Genomic DNA, 22138 nt, shown 5'->3' on the forward strand with positions numbered 1-22138 from the left:
TGAGCAGAGCCGGAGCCAGGCTCAGCAACTGCGAACGTCCCGGGATTCCTCGCACCCCAAAGGTGGCAGGACCAAAAGCTCTTGCTGCTCTTCAAGTAGCCAGGCAACCCCATTCACAGCCCCACAAACGCTGCCGCTGTCTCTTTCGTGAGCCTCCCAAACTCCAAGACTAGCTGCCTGGGACGCTGAGTAGAGCTGGAGCTCAACTAAGCAATTGAGAACGTCCCGGGATTCCTCCCACCCCAAAGGTGGCAGGACCAAGAGCTCTTGCTGCTCTTCCAAGTAGCCAGGCAACCCCATTCAAAGCCCCACAAACGCTGCCGCTGTCTCTTTCGTGAGCCTCCCAAACTCCAAGACTATCTGCCTGGGCCGCTGAGCAGAGCCGGAGCCAGGCTCAGCAACTGCGAACGTCCGGGGATTCCTCCCACCCCAAAGGTGGCAGGACCAAAAGCTCTTGCTGCTCTTCAAGTAGCCAGGCAACCCCATTCACAGCCCCACAAACGCTGCCGCTGTCTCTTTCGTGAGCCTCCCAAACTCCAAGACTATCTGCCTGGGCCACTGAGTAGAGCCAGAGCTCAACTAAGCAATTTCAAACGTCCCGGGATTCCTCCCACCCCAAAGGTGGCAGGACCAAGAGCTCTTGCTGCTCTTCCAAGTAGCCAGGCAACCCCATTCAAAGCCCCACAAACGCTGCCGCTGTCTCTTTCGTGAGCCTCCAAAACTCCAAGACTATCTGCCTGGGCTGCTGAGCAGAACCGGAGCCAGGCTCAGCAACTGCGAACGTCCGGGGATTCCTCCCGCCCCAAAGGGGCCAGGACCAAAAGCTCTTGCTGCTCTTCAAGTAGCCAGGCAACCCCATTCACAGCCCCACAAACGCTGCCGCTGTCTCTTTCGTGAGCCTCCCAAACTCCAAGGCTATCTGCCTGGGCCGCTGAGTACAGCCGGAGCCAGGTTAAGCAATTGCGAACATCCGGGGATTACTCCCACCCCAAAGGTGGCAGGACCAAAAGCTCTTCCTGCTCTTCAAGTAGCCAGGCAACCCCATTCACAGCCCCACAAACGCTGCCGCTGCCTCTTTCGTGAGCCTCCCAAACTCCAAGACTATCTGCCTGGGCCGCTGAGCAGAGCCAGAGCTCAACTAACCAATTTCAAACGTCCCAGGATTCCTCCCACCCCAAAGGTGGCAGGACCAAGAGCTCTTGCTGATCTTCCAAGTAGCCAGGCAACCCCATTCACAGCCCCACAAACGCTGCCGCTGCCTCTTTCGTGAGCCTCTCAAAGTCCAAGAATATCTGCCTGGGCCGATGAGTAGAGCCAGAGCTCAACTAAGCAATTCCAAAAGTCCGGGGACTCCTCCCACCCCAAAGGTGGCAGGACCAAAAGCTCTTGCCGCTCTTCAAGTAGCCAGGCAACCCCATTCATATTCCCCCAAACGCTGCCGCTGTCTCTTTCATGAGCCTCCCAAAGTTCAATAGTATCTACCCAGGCTACTGAGTAGATCTGGAGCCAGGCTCAGCAATTGCGAACATCCTGGGATTCCTCCCACCCCAAAGGTGGCAGGACCAAAAGCTCTTGCTGCTCTTCAAGTAGACAGGCAACCCCATTCACAGCCCCACTAACGCTGCCGCTGTCTCTTTCGTGAGCCTCCCAAACTCCAGGACTATCTGCCTGGGCCGCTGAGCAGAGCCGGAGCCAGGCTCAGCAACTGCGAACGTCCGGGGATTCCTCGCACCCCAAAGGGGCCAGGACCAAAAGCTCTTGCTGCTCTTCAAGTAGCCAGGCAACCCCATTCACAGCCCCACAAATGCTGCCTCTATCTCTTTCGTGAGCCTCCCAAAGTCCAATACTATCTGCCTGGGCCGCTGAGCAGAGCCGGAGCCAGGGTCAGCAACTGCGAACGTCTAGAGATTCCTCGCACCCCAAAGGTGGCAGGACCAAAAGCTCTTGCTGCTCTTCAAGTAGCCAGGCAACCCCATTCACAGCCCCACAAACGCTGCCGCTGTCTCTTTCGTGAGCCTCCCAAACTCCAAGACTATCTGCCTGGGACGCTGAGTAGAGCTGGAGCCAGGCTCAGCGATTGCAAACATCCCGGGATTCCTCCCACCCCAAAGGTGGCAGGACCAAAAGCTCTTGCTGCTCTTCAAGTAGCCAGGCAACCCCATTCACAGCCCCACAAACGCTGCCGCTGCCTCTTTTGTGAGCCTTCCAAAGTCCAGCAAAATCTGCCTGGGCCGCTGAGTACAGCCGGAGCCAGGGTCAGCAACTGCGAACGTCCGGGGATTCCTCCCACCCCAAAGGTGCAGGACCAAAAGCTCTTGCTGCTCTTCAAGTAGCCAGGCAACCCCATTCACAGCCCCACAAACGCTGCTGCTGTCTCTTTTGTGAGCCTCCCAAACTCCAAGAATATCTGCCTGGGCCGCTGAGCAGAGCCGGAGCCAGGCTCAGCAATTGCGAACGTCCCGGGATTCCTCCCACCCCAAAGGTTGCAGGACTAAAAGCTCTTGCTGCTCTTCAAGTAGGCAGGCAACCCCATTCATATTCCCCCAAACGCTGCCGCTGCCTCTTTCATGAGCCTCCCAAAGTCCAATAGTATCTACCCAGGCTACTGAGCAGAGCCGGAACCAGGCTCAGCAATTGCGAACATCCCGGGATTCCTCCCACCCCAAAGGGGCCAGGACCAAAAGCTCTTGCTGCTCTTCAAGTAGCCAGGCAACCCCATTCACAGCCCCACAAACGCTGCCGCTGTCTCTTTCGTGAGCCTCCCAAACTCCAAGACTATCTGCCTGGGCCGCTGAGTAGAGCCAGAGCTCAACTAAGCAATTGAGAACGTCCCGGGATTCCTCCCACCCCAAAGGTGGCAGGACCAAGAGCTCTTGCTGCTCTTCCAAGTAGCCAGGCAACCCCATTCAAAGCCCCACAAACGCTGCCGCTGTCTCTTTCGTGAGCCTCCCAAACTCCAAGACTATCTGCCTGGGCTGCTGAGCAGAACCGGAGCCAGGCTCAGCAACTGCGAACGTCCGTAGATTCCTCCCACCCCAAAGGGGCCAGGACCAAAAGCTCTTGCTGCTCTTCAAGTAGACAGGCAACCCCATTCACAGCCCCACAAACGCTGATGCTGCCTCTTTCGTGAGCCTCCCAAACTCCAGTAAAATCTGCCTGGGCCGCTGAGTAGAGCCAGAGCTCAACTAAGCAATTGCGAACATCCCGGGATTCCTCCCACCCCAAAGGTGGCAGGACCAAAAGCTCTTGCTGCTCTTCAAGTAGCCAGGCAACCCCATTCACAGCCCCACAAATGCTGCCTCTATCTCTTTCGTGAGCCTCCCAAACTCCAATACTATCTGCCTGGGCCGCTGAGCAGAGCCGGAGCCAGGCTCAGCAACTGCGAACGTCTAGAGATTCCTCGCACCCCAAAGGTGGCAGGACCAAAAGCTCTTGCTGCTCTTCAAGTAGCCAGGCAACCCCATTCACAGCCCCACAAACGCTGCCGCTGCCTCTTTCGTGAGCCTCCCAAACTCCAAGACTATCTGCCTGGGCCGCTGAGTACAGCCGGAGCCAGGGTCAGCAACTGCGAACATCCCGGGATTCCTCCCACCCCAAAGGTGGCAGGACCAAAAGCTCTTGCTGCTCTTCAAGTAGCCAGGCAACCCCATTCACAGCCCCACAAATGCTGCCTCTATCTCTTTCGTGAGCCTCCCAAACTCCAATACTATCTGCCTGGGCCGCTGAGCAGAGCCGGAGCCAGGCTCAGCAACTGCGAACGTCTAGAGATTCCTCGCACCCCAAAGGTGGCAGGACCAAAAGCTCTTGCTGCTCTTCAAGTAGCCAGGCAACCCCATTCACAGCCCCACAAACGCTGCCGCTGCCTCTTTCGTGAGCCTCCCAAACTCCAAGACTATCTGCCTGGGACGCTGAGTAGAGCTGGAGCCAGGCTCAGCGATTGCAAACATCCCGGGATTCCTCCCACCCCAAAGGTGGCAGGACCAAAAGCTCTTGCTGCTCTTCAAGTAGCCAGGCAACCCCATTCACAGCCCCACAAACGCTGCCGCTGCCTCTTTTGTGAGCCTTCCAAAGTCCAGCAAAATCTGCCTGGGCCGCTGAGTACAGCCGGAGCCAGGGTCAGCAACTGCGAACGTCCGGGGATTCCTCCCACCCCAAAGGTGCAGGACCAAAAGCTCTTGCTGCTCTTCAAGTAGCCAGGCAACCCCATTCACAGCCCCACAAACGCTGCTGCTGTCTCTTTTGTGAGCCTCCCAAACTCCAGTAAAATCTGCCTGGGCCGGTGAGTAGAGCCAGAGCTCAACTAAGCAATTGCGAACATCCCAGGATTCCTCCCACCCCAAAGGTGGCAGGACCAAAAGCTCTTGCTGCTCTTCAAGTAGCCAGGCAACCCCATTCACAGCCCCACAAACGCTGATGCTGCCTCTTTCGTGAGCCTCCCAAACTCCAGTAAAATCTGCCTGGGCCGCTGAGTAGAGCCAGAGCTCAACTAAGCAATTGCGAACATCCCGGGATTCCTCCCACCCCAAAGGTGGCAGGACCAAAAGCTCTTGCTGCTCTTCAAGTAGCCAGGCAACCCCATTCACAGCCCCACAAACGCTGCCGCTGTCTCTTTCGTGAGCCTCCCAAACTCCAAGACTATCTGCCTGGGCCGCTGAGTACAGCCGGAGCCAGGGTCAGCAACTGCGAACATCCCGGGATTCCTCCCACCCCAAAGGTGGCAGGACCAAAAGCTCTTGCTGCTCTTCAAGTAGCCAGGCAACCCCATTCACAGCCCCACAAACGCTGATGCTGCCTCTTTCGTGAGCCTCCCAAACTCCAGTAAAATCTGCCTGGGCCGGTGAGTAGAGCCAGAGCTCAACTAAGCAATTGCGAACATCCCAGGATTCCTCCCACCCCAAAGGTGGCAGGACCAAAAGCTCTTGCTGCTCTTCAAGTAGCCAGGCAACCCCATTCACAGCCCCACAAACGCTGCTGCTGTCTCTTTTGTGAGCCTCCCAAAGTCCAATAGTATCTACCCAGGCTACTGAGCAGAGCCGGAGCCAGGCTCAGCAATTGCGAACATCCCGGGATTCCTCCCACCCCAAAGGTGGCAGGACCAAAAGCTCTTGCTGCTCTTCAAGTAGCCAGGCAACCCCATTCACAGCCCCACAAACGCTGCCGCTGTCTCTTTCGTGAGCCTCCCAAACTCCAAGACTATCTGCCTGGGCTGCTGAGTACAGCCGGAGCCAGGGTCAGCAACTGCGAACATCCCGGGATTCCTCCCACCCCAAAGGTGGCAGGACCAAAAGCTCTTGCTGCTCTTCAAGTAGCCAGGCAACCCCATTCACAGCCCCACAAACGCTGATGCTGCCTCTTTCGTGAGCCTCCCAAACTCCAGTAAAATCTGCCTGGGCCGGTGAGTAGAGCCAGAGCTCAACTAAGCAATTGCGAACATCCCAGGATTCCTCCCACCCCAAAGGTGGCAGGACCAAAAGCTCTTGCTGCTCTTCAAGTAGCCAGGCAACCCCATTCACAGCCCCACAAACGCTGCTGCTGTCTCTTTTGTGAGCCTCCCAAAGTCCAATAGTATCTACCCAGGCTACTGAGCAGAGCCGGAGCCAGGCTCAGCAATTGCGAACATCCCGGGATTCCTCCCACCCCAAAGGTGGCAGGACCAAAAGCTCTTGCTGCTCTTCAAGTAGCCAGGCAACCCCATTCACAGCCCCACAAACGCTGCCGCTGTCTCTTTCGTGAGCCTCCCAAACTCCAAGACTATCTGCCTGGGCCGCTGAGTAGAGCCAGAGCTCAACTAAGCAATTGAGAACGTCCCGGGATTCCTCCCACCCCAAAGGTGGCAGGACCAAAAGCTCTTGCTGCTCTTCCAAGTAGCCAGGCAACCCCATTCAAAGCCCCACAAACGCTGCCGCTGTCTCTTTCGTGAGCCTCCCAAACTCCAAGACTATCTGCCGGGGACGCTGAGCAGAGCCGGAGCCAGGGTCAGCAACTGCGAACGTCCCGGAATTCCTCCCACCCCAAAGGTGGCAGGACCAAAAGCTCTTGCTGCTCTTCAAGTAGCCAGGCAACCCCATTCACAGCCCCACAAACGCTGCTGCTGTCTCTTTCGTGAGCCTCCCAAAGTCCAAGACTATCTGCCTGGGCCGCTGAGCAGAGCCAGAGCTCAACTAACCAATTTCAAACGTCCCAGGATTCCTCCCACCCCAAAGGTGGCAGGACCAAGAGCTCTTGCTGATCTTCCAAGTAGCCAGGCAACCCCATTCACAGCCCCACAAACGCTGCCGCTGCCTCTTTCGTGAGCCTCTCAAAGTCCAAGAATATCTGCCTGGGCCGATGAGTAGAGCCAGAGCTCAACTAAGCAATTGCAAAAGTCCGGGGACTCCTCCCACCCCAAAGGTGGCAGGACCAAAAGCTCTTGCCGCTCTTCAAGTAGCCAGGCAACCCCATTCATATTCCCCAAACGCTGCCGCTGTCTCTTTCATGAGCCTCCCAAAGTTCAATAGTATCTACCCAGGCTACTGAGTAGATCTGGAGCCAGGCTCAGCAATTGCGAACATCCCGGGATTCCTCCCACCCCAAAGGTGGCAGGACCAAAAGCTCTTGCTGCTCTTCAAGTAGCCAGGCAACCCCATTCACAGCCCCACAAACGCTGCCGCTGCCTCTTTCGTGAGCCTCCCAAACTCCAATACTATCTGCCTGGGACGCTGAGCAGAGCCGGAGCCAGGCTCAGCAACTGCGAACGTCCAGAGATTCCTCGCACCCCAAAGGTGGCAGGACCAAAAGCTCTTGCTGCTCTTCAAGTAGCCAGGCAACCCCATTCACAGCCCCACAAATGCTGCCTCTATCTCTTTCGTGAGCCTCCCAAAGTCCAATACTATCTGCCTGGGCCGCTGAGCAGAGCCGGAGCCAGGGTCAGCAACTGCGAACGTCTAGAGATTCCTCGCACCCCAAAGGTGGCAGGACCAAAAGCTCTTGCTGCTCTTCAAGTAGCCAGGCAACCCCATTCACAGCCCCACAAACGCTGCCGCTGTCTCTTTCGTGAGCCTCCCAAACTCCAAGACTATCTGCCTGGGACGCTGAGTAGAGCTGGAGCCAGGCTCAGCGATTGCAAACATCCCGGGATTCCTCCCACCCCAAAGGTGGCAGGACCAAAAGCTCTTGCTGCTCTTCAAGTAGCCAGGCAACCCCATTCACAGCCCCACAAACGCTGCCGCTGCCTCTTTTGTGAGCCTTCCAAAGTCCAGCAAAATCTGCCTGGGCCGCTGAGTACAGCCGGAGCCAGGGTCAGCAACTGCGAACGTCCGGGGATTCCTCCCACCCCAAAGGTGCAGGACCAAAAGCTCTTGCTGCTCTTCAAGTAGCCAGGCAACCCCATTCACAGCCCCACAAACGCTGCTGCTGTCTCTTTTGTGAGCCTCCCAAACTCCAAGAATATCTGCCTGGGCCGCTGAGCAGAGCCGGAGCCAGGCTCAGCAATTGCGAACGTCCCGGGATTCCTCCCACCCCAAAGGTTGCAGGACTAAAAGCTCTTGCTGCTCTTCAAGTAGGCAGGCAACCCCATTCATATTCCCCCAAACGCTGCCGCTGCCTCTTTCATGAGCCTCCCAAAGTCCAATAGTATCTACCCAGGCTACTGAGCAGAGCCGGAACCAGGCTCAGCAATTGCGAACATCCCGGGATTCCTCCCACCCCAAAGGGGCCAGGACCAAAAGCTCTTGCTGCTCTTCAAGTAGCCAGGCAACCCCATTCACAGCCCCACAAACGCTGCCGCTGTCTCTTTCGTGAGCCTCCCAAACTCCAAGACTATCTGCCTGGGCCGCTGAGTAGAGCCAGAGCTCAACTAAGCAATTGAGAACGTCCCGGGATTCCTCCCACCCCAAAGGTGGCAGGACCAAGAGCTCTTGCTGCTCTTCCAAGTAGCCAGGCAACCCCATTCAAAGCCCCACAAACGCTGCCGCTGTCTCTTTCGTGAGCCTCCCAAACTCCAAGACTATCTGCCTGGGCTGCTGAGCAGAACCGGAGCCAGGCTCAGCAACTGCGAACGTCCGTAGATTCCTCCCACCCCAAAGGGGCCAGGACCAAAAGCTCTTGCTGCTCTTCAAGTAGACAGGCAACCCCATTCACAGCCCCACAAACGCTGATGCTGCCTCTTTCGTGAGCCTCCCAAACTCCAGTAAAATCTGCCTGGGCCGCTGAGTAGAGCCAGAGCTCAACTAAGCAATTGCGAACATCCCGGGATTCCTCCCACCCCAAAGGTGGCAGGACCAAAAGCTCTTGCTGCTCTTCAAGTAGCCAGGCAACCCCATTCACAGCCCCACAAACGCTGCCGCTGTCTCTTTCGTGAGCCTCCCAAACTCCAAGACTATCTGCCTGGGCCGCTGAGTACAGCCGGAGCCAGGGTCAGCAACTGCGAACATCCCGGGATTCCTCCCACCCCAAAGGTGGCAGGACCAAAAGCTCTTGCTGCTCTTCAAGTAGCCAGGCAACCCCATTCACAGCCCCACAAATGCTGCCTCTATCTCTTTCGTGAGCCTCCCAAACTCCAATACTATCTGCCTGGGCCGCTGAGCAGAGCCGGAGCCAGGCTCAGCAACTGCGAACGTCTAGAGATTCCTCGCACCCCAAAGGTGGCAGGACCAAAAGCTCTTGCTGCTCTTCAAGTAGCCAGGCAACCCCATTCACAGCCCCACAAACGCTGCCGCTGCCTCTTTCGTGAGCCTCCCAAACTCCAAGACTATCTGCCTGGGACGCTGAGTAGAGCTGGAGCCAGGCTCAGCGATTGCAAACATCCCGGGATTCCTCCCACCCCAAAGGTGGCAGGACCAAAAGCTCTTGCTGCTCTTCAAGTAGCCAGGCAACCCCATTCACAGCCCCACAAACGCTGCCGCTGCCTCTTTTGTGAGCCTTCCAAAGTCCAGCAAAATCTGCCTGGGCCGCTGAGTACAGCCGGAGCCAGGGTCAGCAACTGCGAACGTCCGGGGATTCCTCCCACCCCAAAGGTGCAGGACCAAAAGCTCTTGCTGCTCTTCAAGTAGCCAGGCAACCCCATTCACAGCCCCACAAACGCTGCTGCTGTCTCTTTTGTGAGCCTCCCAAACTCCAGTAAAATCTGCCTGGGCCGGTGAGTAGAGCCAGAGCTCAACTAAGCAATTGCGAACATCCCAGGATTCCTCCCACCCCAAAGGTGGCAGGACCAAAAGCTCTTGCTGCTCTTCAAGTAGCCAGGCAACCCCATTCACAGCCCCACAAACGCTGATGCTGCCTCTTTCGTGAGCCTCCCAAACTCCAGTAAAATCTGCCTGGGCCGCTGAGTAGAGCCAGAGCTCAACTAAGCAATTGCGAACATCCCGGGATTCCTCCCACCCCAAAGGTGGCAGGACCAAAAGCTCTTGCTGCTCTTCAAGTAGCCAGGCAACCCCATTCACAGCCCCACAAACGCTGCCGCTGTCTCTTTCGTGAGCCTCCCAAACTCCAAGACTATCTGCCTGGGCCGCTGAGTACAGCCGGAGCCAGGGTCAGCAACTGCGAACATCCCGGGATTCCTCCCACCCCAAAGGTGGCAGGACCAAAAGCTCTTGCTGCTCTTCAAGTAGCCAGGCAACCCCATTCACAGCCCCACAAACGCTGATGCTGCCTCTTTCGTGAGCCTCCCAAACTCCAGTAAAATCTGCCTGGGCCGGTGAGTAGAGCCAGAGCTCAACTAAGCAATTGCGAACATCCCAGGATTCCTCCCACCCCAAAGGTGGCAGGACCAAAAGCTCTTGCTGCTCTTCAAGTAGCCAGGCAACCCCATTCACAGCCCCACAAACGCTGCTGCTGTCTCTTTTGTGAGCCTCCCAAAGTCCAATAGTATCTACCCAGGCTACTGAGCAGAGCCGGAGCCAGGCTCAGCAATTGCGAACATCCCGGGATTCCTCCCACCCCAAAGGTGGCAGGACCAAAAGCTCTTGCTGCTCTTCAAGTAGCCAGGCAACCCCATTCACAGCCCCACAAACGCTGCTGCTGTCTCTTTTGTGAGCCTCCCAAAGTCCAATAGTATCTACCCAGGCTACTGAGCAGAGCCGGAGCCAGGCTCAGCAATTGCGAACATCCCGGGATTCCTCCCACCCCAAAGGTGGCAGGACCAAAAGCTCTTGCTGCTCTTCAAGTAGCCAGGCAACCCCATTCACAGCCCCACAAACGCTGCCGCTGTCTCTTTCGTGAGCCTCCCAAACTCCAAGACTATCTGCCTGGGCCGCTGAGTAGAGCCAGAGCTCAACTAAGCAATTGAGAACGTCCCGGGATTCCTCCCACCCCAAAGGTGGCAGGACCAAAAGCTCTTGCTGCTCTTCCAAGTAGCCAGGCAACCCCATTCAAAGCCCCACAAACGCTGCCGCTGTCTCTTTCGTGAGCCTCCCAAACTCCAAGACTATCTGCCGGGGACGCTGAGCAGAGCCGGAGCCAGGGTCAGCAACTGCGAACGTCCCGGAATTCCTCCCACCCCAAAGGTGGCAGGACCAAAAGCTCTTGCTGCTCTTCAAGTAGCCAGGCAACCCCATTCACAGCCCCACAAACGCTGCTGCTGTCTCTTTCGTGAGCCTCCCAAAGTCCAAGACTATCTGCCTGGGCCGCTGAGCAGAGCCAGAGCTCAACTAACCAATTTCAAACGTCCCAGGATTCCTCCCACCCCAAAGGTGGCAGGACCAAGAGCTCTTGCTGATCTTCCAAGTAGCCAGGCAACCCCATTCACAGCCCCACAAACGCTGCCGCTGCCTCTTTCGTGAGCCTCTCAAAGTCCAAGAATATCTGCCTGGGCCGATGAGTAGAGCCAGAGCTCAACTAAGCAATTGCAAAAGTCCGGGGACTCCTCCCACCCCAAAGGTGGCAGGACCAAAAGCTCTTGCCGCTCTTCAAGTAGCCAGGCAACCCCATTCATATTCCCCAAACGCTGCCGCTGTCTCTTTCATGAGCCTCCCAAAGTTCAATAGTATCTACCCAGGCTACTGAGTAGATCTGGAGCCAGGCTCAGCAATTGCGAACATCCCGGGATTCCTCCCACCCCAAAGGTGGCAGGACCAAAAGCTCTTGCTGCTCTTCAAGTAGCCAGGCAACCCCATTCACAGCCCCACAAACGCTGCCGCTGCCTCTTTCGTGAGCCTCCCAAACTCCAATACTATCTGCCTGGGACGCTGAGCAGAGCCGGAGCCAGGCTCAGCAACTGCGAACGTCCAGAGATTCCTCGCACCCCAAAGGTGGCAGGACCAAAAGCTCTTGCTGCTCTTCAAGTAGCCAGGCAACCCCATTCACAGCCCCACAAACACTGCCGCTGTCTCTTTCGTGAGCCTCCCAAACTCCAAGACTATCTGCCTGGGCCGCTGAGTAGAGCCAGAGCTCAACTAAGCAATTGAGAACGTCCCGGGATTCCTCCCACCCCAAAGGTGGCAGGACCAAGAGCTCTTGCTGCTCTTCAAGTAGCCAGGCAACCCCATTCAAAGCCCCACAAACGCTGCCGCTGTCTCTTTCGTGAGCCTCCCAAACTCCAAGACTATCTGCCTGGGCCGCTGAGCAGAGCCGGAGCCAGGCTCAGCAATTGCGAACGTCCCAGGATTGCTCCCACCCCAAAGGTGGCAGGACCAAAAGCTCTTGCTGCTCTTCAAGTAGCCAGGCAACCCCATTCACAGCCCCACAAACGCTGCCGCTGTCTCTTTCGTGAGCCTCCCAAACTCCAAGACTATCTGTCTGGGCCGCTGAGTAGAGCCAGAGCTCAACTAAGGAATTGAGAACGTCCCGGGATTCCTCCCACCCCAAAGGTGGCAGGACCAAAAGCTCTTGCTGCTCTTCAAGTAGCCAGGCAACCCCATTCACAGCCCCACAAACGCTGCCGCTGCCTCTTTCGTGAGCCTCCCAAACTCCAAGACTATCTGCCTGGGCCGCTGAGCAGAGCCGGAGCCAGGGTCAGCAATTGCGAACGTCCCAGGATTCCTCCCACCCCAAAGGGGCCAGGACCAAAAGCTCTTGCTGCTCTTCAAGTAGCCAGGCAACCCCATTCACAGCCCCACTAACGCTGCCGCTGCCTCTTTCGTGAGCCTCCCAAACTCCAAGACTATCTGCCTGGGCCGCTGAGCAGAGCTGGAGCCAGGCTCAGCGATTGCGAACGTCCAGAGATTCCTCCCACCCCAAAGGTGGCAGGACCAAAAGCTCTTGCTGCTCTTCAAGTAGCCAGGCAACCCCATTCACAGCCCCACAAACGCTGCCGCTGCCTCTTTCATGAGCCTTCCAAACTCCAGCAAAATCTGCCTGGGCCGCTGAGCAGAGCCGCAGCCAGGGTCAGCAACTGCGAACATCCCGGGATTCCTCCCACCCCAAAGGTGGCAGGACCAAAAGCTCTTGCTGCTCTTCAAGTAGCCAGGCAACCCCATTCACAGCCCCACAAACGCTGCCGCTGCCTCTTTCGTGAGCCTCCCAAACTCCAAGACTATCTGCCTGGGCCGCTGAGTAGAGCCAGAGCTCAACTAAGGAATTGCGAACATCCCAGGATTCCTCCCACCCCAAAGGTGGCAGGACCAAAAGCTCTTGCTGCTCTTCAAGTAGCCAGGCAACCCCATTCACAGCCCCACAAACGCTGCCGCTGCCTCTTTCGTGAGCCTCCCAAACTCCAAGACTATCTGCCGGGGACGCTGAGCAGAGCCGGAGCCAGGGTCAGCAACTGCGAACGTCCCGGAATTCCTCCCACTCCAAAGGGGCCAGGACCAAAAGCTCTTGCTGCTCTTCAAGTAGCCAGGCAACCCCATTCACAGCCCCACAAACGCTGCCGCTGCCTCTTTCGTGAGCCTCCCAAACTCCAAGACTATCTGCCTGGGCTGCTGAGCAGAACCGGAGCCAGGCTCAGCAACTGCGAACGTCCGGGGATTCCTCCCACCCCAAAGGGGCCAGGACCAAAAGCTCTTGCTGCTCTTCAAGTAGCCAGGCAACCCCATTCACAGCCCCACAAACGCTGATGCTGCCTCTTTCGTGAGCCTCCCAAACTCCAGTAAAATCTGCCTGGGCCGCTGAGTAGAGCCAGAGCTCAACTAAGCAATTGCGAACATCCCAGGATTCCTCCCACCCCAAAGGTGGCAGGACCAAAAGCTCTTGCTGCTCTTCAAGTAGCCAGGCAACCCCATTCACAGCCCCACAAACGCTGACGCTGCCTCTTTCGTGAGCCTCCCAAACTCCAAGACTATCTGCCTGGGCCGCTGAGTACAGCCGGAGCCAGGGTCAGCAACTGCGAACATCCCGGGATTCCTCCCACCCCAAAGGTGGCAGGACCAAAAGCTCTTGCTGCTCTTCAAGTAGCCAGGCAACCCCATTCACAGCCCCACAAACGCTGATGCTGCCTCTTTCGTGAGCCTCCCAAACTCCAGTAAAATCTGCCTGGGCCGGTGAGTAGAGCCAGAGCTCAACTAAGCAATTGCGAACATCCCAGGATTCCTCCCACCCCAAAGGTGGCAGGACCAAAAGCTCTTGCTGCTCTTCAAGTAGCCAGGCAACCCCATTCACAGCCCCACAAACGCTGCTGCTGTCTCTTTTGTGAGCCTCCCAAAGTCCAATAGTATCTACCCAGGCTACTGAGCAGAGCCGGAGCCAGGCTCAGCAATTGCGAACATCCCGGGATTCCTCCCACCCCAAAGGTGGCAGGACCAAAAGCTCTTGCTGCTCTTCAAGTAGCCAGGCAACCCCATTCACAGCCCCACAAACGCTGCCTCTGTCTCTTTCGTGAGCCTCCCAAACTCCAAGACTATCTGTCTGGGCCGCTGAGTAGAGCCAGAGCTCAACTAAGCAATTGAGAACGTCCCGGGATTCCTCCCACCCCAAAGGTGGCAGGACCAAGAGCTCTTGCTGCTCTTCCAAGTAGCCAGGCAACCCCATTCAAAGCCCCACAAACGCTGCCGCTGTCTCTTTCGTGAGCCTCCCAAACTCCAAGACTATCTGCCGGGGACGCTGAGCAGAGCCGGAGCCAGGGTCAGCAACTGCGAACGTCCCGGAATTCCTCCCACCCCAAAGGTGGCAGGACCAAAAGCTCTTGCTGCTCTTCAAGTAGCCAGGCAACCCCATTCACAGCCCCACAAACGCTGCTGCTGTCTCTTTCGTGAGCCTCCCAAAGTCCAAGACTATCTGCCTGGGCCGCTGAGCAGAGCCAGAGCTCAACTAAACAATTTCAAACGTCCCAGGATTCCTCCCACCCCAAAGGTGGCAGGACCAAGAGCTCTTGCTGATCTTCCAAGTAGCCAGGCAACCCCATTCACAGCCCCACAAACGCTGCCGCTGCCTCTTTCGTGAGCCTCTCAAAGTCCAAGAATATCTGCCTGGGCCGATGAGTAGAGCCAGAGCTCAACTAAGCAATTGCAAAAGTCCGGGGACTCCTCCCACCCCAAAGGTGGCAGGACCAAAAGCTCTTGCCGCTCTTCAAGTAGGCAGGCAACCCCATTCATATTCCCCAAACGCTGCCGCTGTCTCTTTCATGAGCCTCCCAAAGTTCAATAGTATCTACCCAGGCTACTGAGTAGATCTGGAGCCAGGCTCAGCAATTGCGAACATCCCGGGATTCCTCCCACCCCAAAGGTGGCAGGACCAAAAGCTCTTGCTGCTCTTCAAGTAGCCAGGCAACCCCATTCACAGCCCCACAAACGCTGCCGCTGTCTCTTTCGTGAGCCTCCCAAACTCCAATACTATCTGCCTGGGACGCTGAGCAGAGCCGGAGCCAGGCTCAGCAACTGCGAACGTCCAGAGATTCCTCGCACCCCAAAGGTGGCAGGACCAAAAGCTCTTGCTGCTCTTCAAGTAGCCAGGCAACCCCATTCACAGCCCCACAAACACTGCCGCTGTCTCTTTCGTGAGCCTCCCAAACTCCAAGACTATCTGCCTGGGCCGCTGAGTAGAGCCAGAGCTCAACTAAGCAATTGAGAACGTCCCGGGATTCCTCCCACCCCAAAGGTGGCAGGACCAAGAGCTCTTGCTGCTCTTCAAGTAGCCAGGCAACCCCATTCAAAGCCCCACAAACGCTGCCGCTGTCTCTTTCGTGAGCCTCCCAAACTCCAAGACTATCTGCCTGGGCCGCTGAGCAGAGCCGGAGCCAGGCTCAGCAATTGCGAACGTCCCAGGATTGCTCCCACCCCAAAGGTGGCAGGACCAAAAGCTCTTGCTGCTCTTCAAGTAGCCAGGCAACCCCATTCACAGCCCCACAAACGCTGCCGCTGTCTCTTTCGTGAGCCTCCCAAACTCCAAGACTATCTGTCTGGGCCGCTGAGTAGAGCCAGAGCTCAACTAAGGAATTGAGAACGTCCCGGGATTCCTCCCACCCCAAAGGTGGCAGGACCAAAAGCTCTTGCTGCTCTTCAAGTAGCCAGGCAACCCCATTCACAGCCCCACAAACGCTGCCGCTGCCTCTTTCGTGAGCCTCCCAAACTCCAAGACTATCTGGCTGGGCCGCTGAGCAGAGCCGGAGCCAGGGTCAGCAATTGCGAACGTCCCAGGATTCCTCCCACCCCAAAGGGGCCAGGACCAAAAGCTCTTGCTGCTCTTCAAGTAGCCAGGCAACCCCATTCACAGCCCCACTAACGCTGCCGCTGCCTCTTTCGTGAGCCTCCCAAACTCCAAGACTATCTGCCTGGGCCGCTGAGCAGAGCTGGAGCCAGGCTCAGCGATTGCGAACGTCCAGAGATTCCTCCCACCCCAAAGGTGGCAGGACCAAAAGCTCTTGCTGCTCTTCAAGTAGCCAGGCAACCCCATTCACAGCCGCACAAACGCTGCCGCTGCCTCTTTCATGAGCCTTCCAAACTCCAGCAAAATCTGCCTGGGCCGCTGAGTACAGCCGGAGCCAGGGTCAGCAACTGCGAACATCCCGGGATTCCTCCCACCCCAAAGGTGGCAGGACCAAAAGCTCTTGCTGCTCTTCAAGTAGCCAGGCAACCCCATTCACAGCCCCACAAACGCTGCCGCTGTCTCTTTCGTGAGCCTCCCAAACTCCAAGACTATCTGCCTGGGCCGCTGAGTAGAGCCAGAGCTCAACTAAGCAATTGAGAACGTCCCGGGATTCCTCCCACCCCAAAGGTGGCAGGACCAAGAGCTCTTGCTGCTCTTCCAAGTAGCCAGGCAACCCCATTCAAAGCCCCACAAACGCTGCCGCTGTCTCTTTCGTGAGCCTCCCAAACTCCAAGACTATCTGCCGGGGACGCTGAGCAGAGCCGGAGCCAGGGTCAGCAACTGCGAACGTCCCGGAATTCCTCCCACCCCAAAGGGGCCAGGACCAAAAGCTCTTGCTGCTCTTCAAGTAGCCAGGCAACCCCATTCACAGCCCCACAAACGCTGCCGCTGCCTCTTTCGTGAGCCTCCCAAACTCCAAGACTATCTGCCTGGGCCGCTGAGCAGAGCCAGAGCTCAACTAACCAATTTCAAACGTCCCAGGATTCCTCCCACCCCAAAGGTGGCAGGACCAAGAGCTCTTGCTGATCTTCCAAGTAGCCAGGCAACCCCATTCACAGCCCCACAAACGCTGCCGCTGCCTCTTTCGTGAGCCTCTCAAAGTCCAAGAATATCTGCCTGGGCCGATGAGTAGAGCCAGAGCTCAACTAAGCAATTGCAAAAGTCCGGGGACTCCTCCCACCCCAAAGGTGGCAGGACCAAAAGCTCTTGCCGCTCTTCAAGTAGCCAGGCAACCCCATTCATATTCCCCAAACGCTGCCGCTGTCTCTTTCATGAGCCTCCCAAAGTTCAATAGTATCTACCCAGGCTACTGAGTAGATCTGGAGCCAGGCTCAGCAATTGCGAACATCCCGGGATTCCTCCCACCCCAAAGGTGGCAGGACCAAAAGCTCTTGCTGCTCTTCAAGTAGCCAGGCAACCCCATTCACAGCCCCACAAACGCTGCCGCTGCCTCTTTCGTGAGCCTCCCAAACTCCAATACTATCTGCCTGGGACGCTGAGCAGAGCCGGAGCCAGGCTCAGCAACTGCGAACGTCCAGAGATTCCTCGCACCCCAAAGGTGGCAGGACCAAAAGCTCTTGCTGCTCTTCAAGTAGCCAGGCAACCCCATTCACAGCCCCACAAACACTGCCGCTGTCTCTTTCGTGAGCCTCCCAAACTCCAAGACTATCTGCCTGGGACGCTGAGTAGAGCCAGAGCTCAACTAAGCAATTTCAAACGTCCCAGGATTCCTCCCACCCCAAAGGTGGCAGGACCAAGAGCTCTTGCTGCTCTTCAAGTAGCCAGGCAACCCCATTCAAAGCCCCACAAACGCTGCCGCTGTCTCTTTCGTGAGCCTCCCAAACTCCAAGACTATCTGCCTGGGCCGCTGAGCAGAGCCGGAGCCAGGCTCAGGAATTGCGAACGTCCCAGGATTGCTCCCACCCCAAAGGTGGCAGGACCAAAAGCTCTTGCTGCTCTTCAAGTAGCCAGGCAACCCCATTCACAGCCCCACAAACGCTGCCGCTGTCTCTTTCGTGAGCCTCCCAAACTCCAAGACTATCTGTCTGGGCCGCTGAGTAGAGCCAGAGCTCAACTAAGCAATTGAGAACGTCCCGGGATTCCTCCCACCCCAAAGGGGCCAGGACCAAAAGCTCTTGCTGCTCTTCAAGTAGCCAGGCAACCCCATTCACAGCCCCACAAACGCTGCCGCTGCCTCTTTCGTGAGCCTCCCAAACTCCAAGACTATCTGCCTGGGCCGCTGAGTAGAGCCAGAGCTCAACTAAGGAATTGCGAACATCCCAGGATTCCTCCCACCCCAAAGGTGGCAGGACCAAAAGCTCTTGCTGCTCTTCAAGTAGCCAGGCAACCCCATTCACAGCCCCACAAACGCTGCCGCTGCCTCTTTCGTGAGCCTCCCAAACTCCAATACTATCTGCCTGGGCCGCTGAGCAGAGCCGGAGCCAGGCTCAGCAACTGCGAACGTCCAGAGTTTCCTCGCACCCCAAAGGTGGCAGGACCAAAAGCTCTTGCTGCTCTTCAAGTAGCCAGGCAACCCCATTCACAGCCCCACAAACGCTGACGCTGTCTCTTTCGTGAGCCTCCCAAACTCCAAGACTATCTGTCTGGGCCGCTGAGTAGAGCCAGAGCTCAACTAAGCAATTGCGAACATCCCAGGATTCCTCCCACCCCAAAGGTGGCAGGACCAAAAGCTCTTGCTGCTCTTCAAGTAGCCAGGCAACCCCATTCACAGCCCCACAAACGCTGCCGCTGCCTCTTTCGTGAGCCTCCCAAACTCCAAGACTATCTGCCTGGGCTGCTGAGCAGAACCGGAGCCAGGCTCAGCAACTGCGAACGTCCGGGGATTCCTCCCACCCCAAAGGGGCCAGGACCAAAAGCTCTTGCTGCTCTTCAAGTAGCCAGGCAACCCCATTCACAGCCCCACAAACGCTGATGCTGCCTCTTTCGTGAGCCTCCCAAACTCCAGTAAAATCTGCCTGGGCCGGTGAGTAGAGCCAGAGCTCAACTAAGCAATTGCGAACATCCCAGGATTCCTCCCACCCTAAAGGTGGCAGGACCAAAAGCTCTTGCTGCTCTTCAAGTAGCCAGGCAACCCCATTCACAGCCCCACAAACGCTGACGCTGTCTCTTTCGTGAGCCTCCCAAACTCCAAGACTATCTGCCTGGGCCGCTGAGTACAGCCGGAGCCAGGTTAAGCAATTGCGAACATCCGGGGATTACTCCCACCCCAAAGGTGGCAGGACCAAAAGCTCTTCCTGCTCTTCAAGTAGCCAGGCAACCCCATTCACAGCCCCACAAACGCTGCCGCTGCCTCTTTCGTGAGCCTCCCAAACTCCAAGACTATCTGCCTGGGCCGCTGAGCAGAGCCAGAGCTCAACTAACCAATTTCAAACGTCCCAGGATTCCTCCCACCCCAAAGGTGGCAGGACCAAGAGCTCTTGCTGATCTTCCAAGTAGCCAGGCAACCCCATTCACAGCCCCACAAACGCTGCCGCTGCCTCTTTCGTGAGCCTCTCAAAGTCCAAGAATATCTGCCTGGGCCGATGAGTAGAGCCAGAGCTCAACTAAGCAATTGCAAAAGTCCGGGGACTCCTCCCACCCCAAAGGTGGCAGGACCAAAAGCTCTTGCCGCTCTTCAAGTAGGCAGGCAACCCCATTCATATTCCCCCAAACGCTGCCGCTGTCTCTTTCATGAGCCTCCCAAAGTCCAATAGTATTTACCCAGGCTACTGAGTAGATCTGGAGCCAGGCTCAGCAATTGCGAACATCCGGGGATTCCTCCCACCCCAAAGGTGGCAGGACCAAAAGCTCTTGCTGCTCTTCAAGTAGCCAGGCAACCCCATTCACAGCCCCACTAACGCTGCCGCTGCCTCTTTCGTGAGCCTCCCAAACTCCAAGACTATCTGCCTGGGCTGCTGAGCAGAACCGGAGCCAGGCTCAGCAACTGCGAACGTCCGGGGATTCCTCCCACCCCAAAGGGGCCAGGACCAAAAGCTCTTGCTGCTCTTCAAGTAGCCAGGCAACCCCATTCACAGCCCCACAAACGCTGATGCTGCCTCTTTCGTGAGCCTCCCAAACTCCAGTAAAATCTGCCGGGGCCGGTGAGTAGAGCCAGAGCTCAACTAAGCAATTGCGAACGTCCGGGGATTCCTCCCACCCCAAAGGTGGCAGGACCAAAAGCTCTTGCTGCTCTTCAAGTAGCCAGGCAACCCCATTCACAGCCCCACAAACGCTGCTGCTGTCTCTTTTGTGAGCCTCCCAAAGTCCAATAGTATCTACCCAGGCTACTAAGCAGAGCCGGAGCCAGGCTCAGCAATTGCGAACATCCCGGGATTCCTCCCACCCCAAAGGTGGCAGGACCAAAAGCTCTTGCTGCTCTTCAAGTAGCCAGGCAACCCCATTCACAGCCCCACAAACGCTGCCGCTGTCTCTTTCGTGAGCCTCCCAAACTCCAAGACTATCTGCCTGGGCCGGTGAGTAGAGCCAGAGCTCAACTAAGCAATTGAGAACGTCCCGGGATTCCTCCCACCCCAAAGGTGGCAGGACCAAGAGCTCTTGCTGCTCTTCCAAGTAGCCAGGCAACCCCATTCAAAGCCCCACAAACGCTGCCGCTGCCTCTTTCGTGAGCCTCCCAAACTCCAATACTATCTGCCTGGGACGCTGAGCAGAGCCGGAGCCAGGCTCAGCAACTGCGAACGTCCAGAGATTCCTCGCACCCCAAAGGTGGCAGGACCAAAAGCTCTTGCTGCTCTTCAAGTAGCCAGGCAACCCCATTCACAGCCCCACAAACACTGCCGCTGTCTCTTTCGTGAGCCTCCCAAACTCCAAGACTATCTGCCTGGGCCGCTGAGTAGAGCCAGAGCTCAACTAAGCAATTGAGAACGTCCCGGGATTCCTCCCACCCCAAAGGTGGCAGGACCAAGAGCTCTTGCTGCTCTTCAAGTAGCCAGGCAACCCCATTCAAAGCCCCACAAACGCTGCCGCTGTCTCTTTCGTGAGCCTCCCAAACTCCAAGACTATCTGCCTGGGCCGCTGAGCAGAGCCGGAGCCAGGCTCAGCAATTGCGAACGTCCCAGGATTGCTCCCACCCCAAAGGTGGCAGGACCAAAAGCTCTTGCTGCTCTTCAAGTAGCCAGGCAACCCCATTCACAGCCCCACAAACGCTGCCGCTGTCTCTTTCGTGAGCCTCCCAAACTCCAAGACTATCTGTCTGGGCCGCTGAGTAGAGCCAGAGCTCAACTAAGCAATTGAGAACGTCCCGGGATTCCTCCCACCCCAAAGGGGCCAGGACCAAAAGCTCTTGCTGCTCTTCAAGTAGCCAGGCAACCCCATTCACAGCCCCACAAACGCTGCCGCTGCCTCTTTCGTGAGCCTCCCAAACTCCAAGACTATCTGCCTGGGCCGCTGAGTAGAGCCAGAGCTCAACTAAGGAATTGCGAACATCCCAGGATTCCTCCCACCCCAAAGGTGGCAGGACCAAAAGCTCTTGCTGCTCTTCAAGTAGCCAGGCAACCCCATTCACAGCCCCACAAACGCTGCCGCTGCCTCTTTCGTGAGCCTCCCAAACTCCAATACTATCTGCCTGGGCCGCTGAGCAGAGCCGGAGCCAGGCTCAGCAACTGCGAACGTCCAGAGTTTCCTCGCACCCCAAAGGTGGCAGGACCAAAAGCTCTTGCTGCTCTTCAAGTAGCCAGGCAACCCCATTCACAGCCCCACAAACGCTGACGCTGTCTCTTTCGTGAGCCTCCCAAACTCCAATACTATCTGCCTGGGCCGCTGAGTAGAGCCAGAGCTCAACTAAGCAATTGCGAACGTCCCGGGATTCCTCCCACCCCAAAGGTGGCAGGACCAAGAGCTCTTGCTGCTCTTCAAGTAGCCAGGCAACCCCATTCAAAGCCCCACAAACGCTGCCGCTGTCTCTTTCGTGAGCCTCCCAAACTCCAAGACTATCTGCCTGGGCCGCTGAGCAGAGCCGGAGCCAGGCTCAGCAATTGCGAACGTCCCAGGATTGCTCCCACCCCAAAGGTGGCAGGACCAAAAGCTCTTGCTGCTCTTCAAGTAGCCAGGCAACCCCATTCACAGCCCCACAAACGCTGATGCTGCCTCTTTCGTGAGCCTCCCAAACTCCAGTAAAATCTGCCTGGGCCGGTGAGTAGAGCTAGAGCTCAACTAAGCAATTACGAACATCCCAGGATTCCTCCCACCCTAAAGGTGGCAGGACCAAAAGCTCTTGCTGCTCTTCAAGTAGCCAGGCAACCCCATTCACAGCCCCACAAACGCTGACGCTGTCTCTTTCGTGAGCCTCCCAAACTCCAAGACTATCTGCCTGGGCCGCTGAGTACAGCCGGAGCCAGGTTAAGCAATTGCGAACATCCGGGGATTACTCCCACCCCAAAGGTGGCAGGACCAAAAGCTCTTCCTGCTCTTCAAGTAGCCAGGCAACCCCATTCACAGCCCCACAAACGCTGCCGCTGCCTCTTTCGTGAGCCTCCCAAACTCCAAGACTATCTGCCTGGGCCGCTGAGCAGAGCCAGAGCTCAACTAACCAATTTCAAACGTCCCAGGATTCCTCCCACCCCAAAGGTGGCAGGACCAAGAGCTCTTGCTGATCTTCCAAGTAGCCAGGCAACCCCATTCACAGCCCCACAAACGCTGCCGCTGCCTCTTTCGTGAGCCTCTCAAAGTCCAAGAATATCTGCCTGGG

This window comes from Platalea leucorodia, assembly GCF_965183815.1.
Source record: "Platalea leucorodia genome assembly, chromosome: 8".
In the NCBI taxonomy this organism is placed as follows: Eukaryota; Metazoa; Chordata; class Aves; order Pelecaniformes; family Threskiornithidae; genus Platalea; species Platalea leucorodia.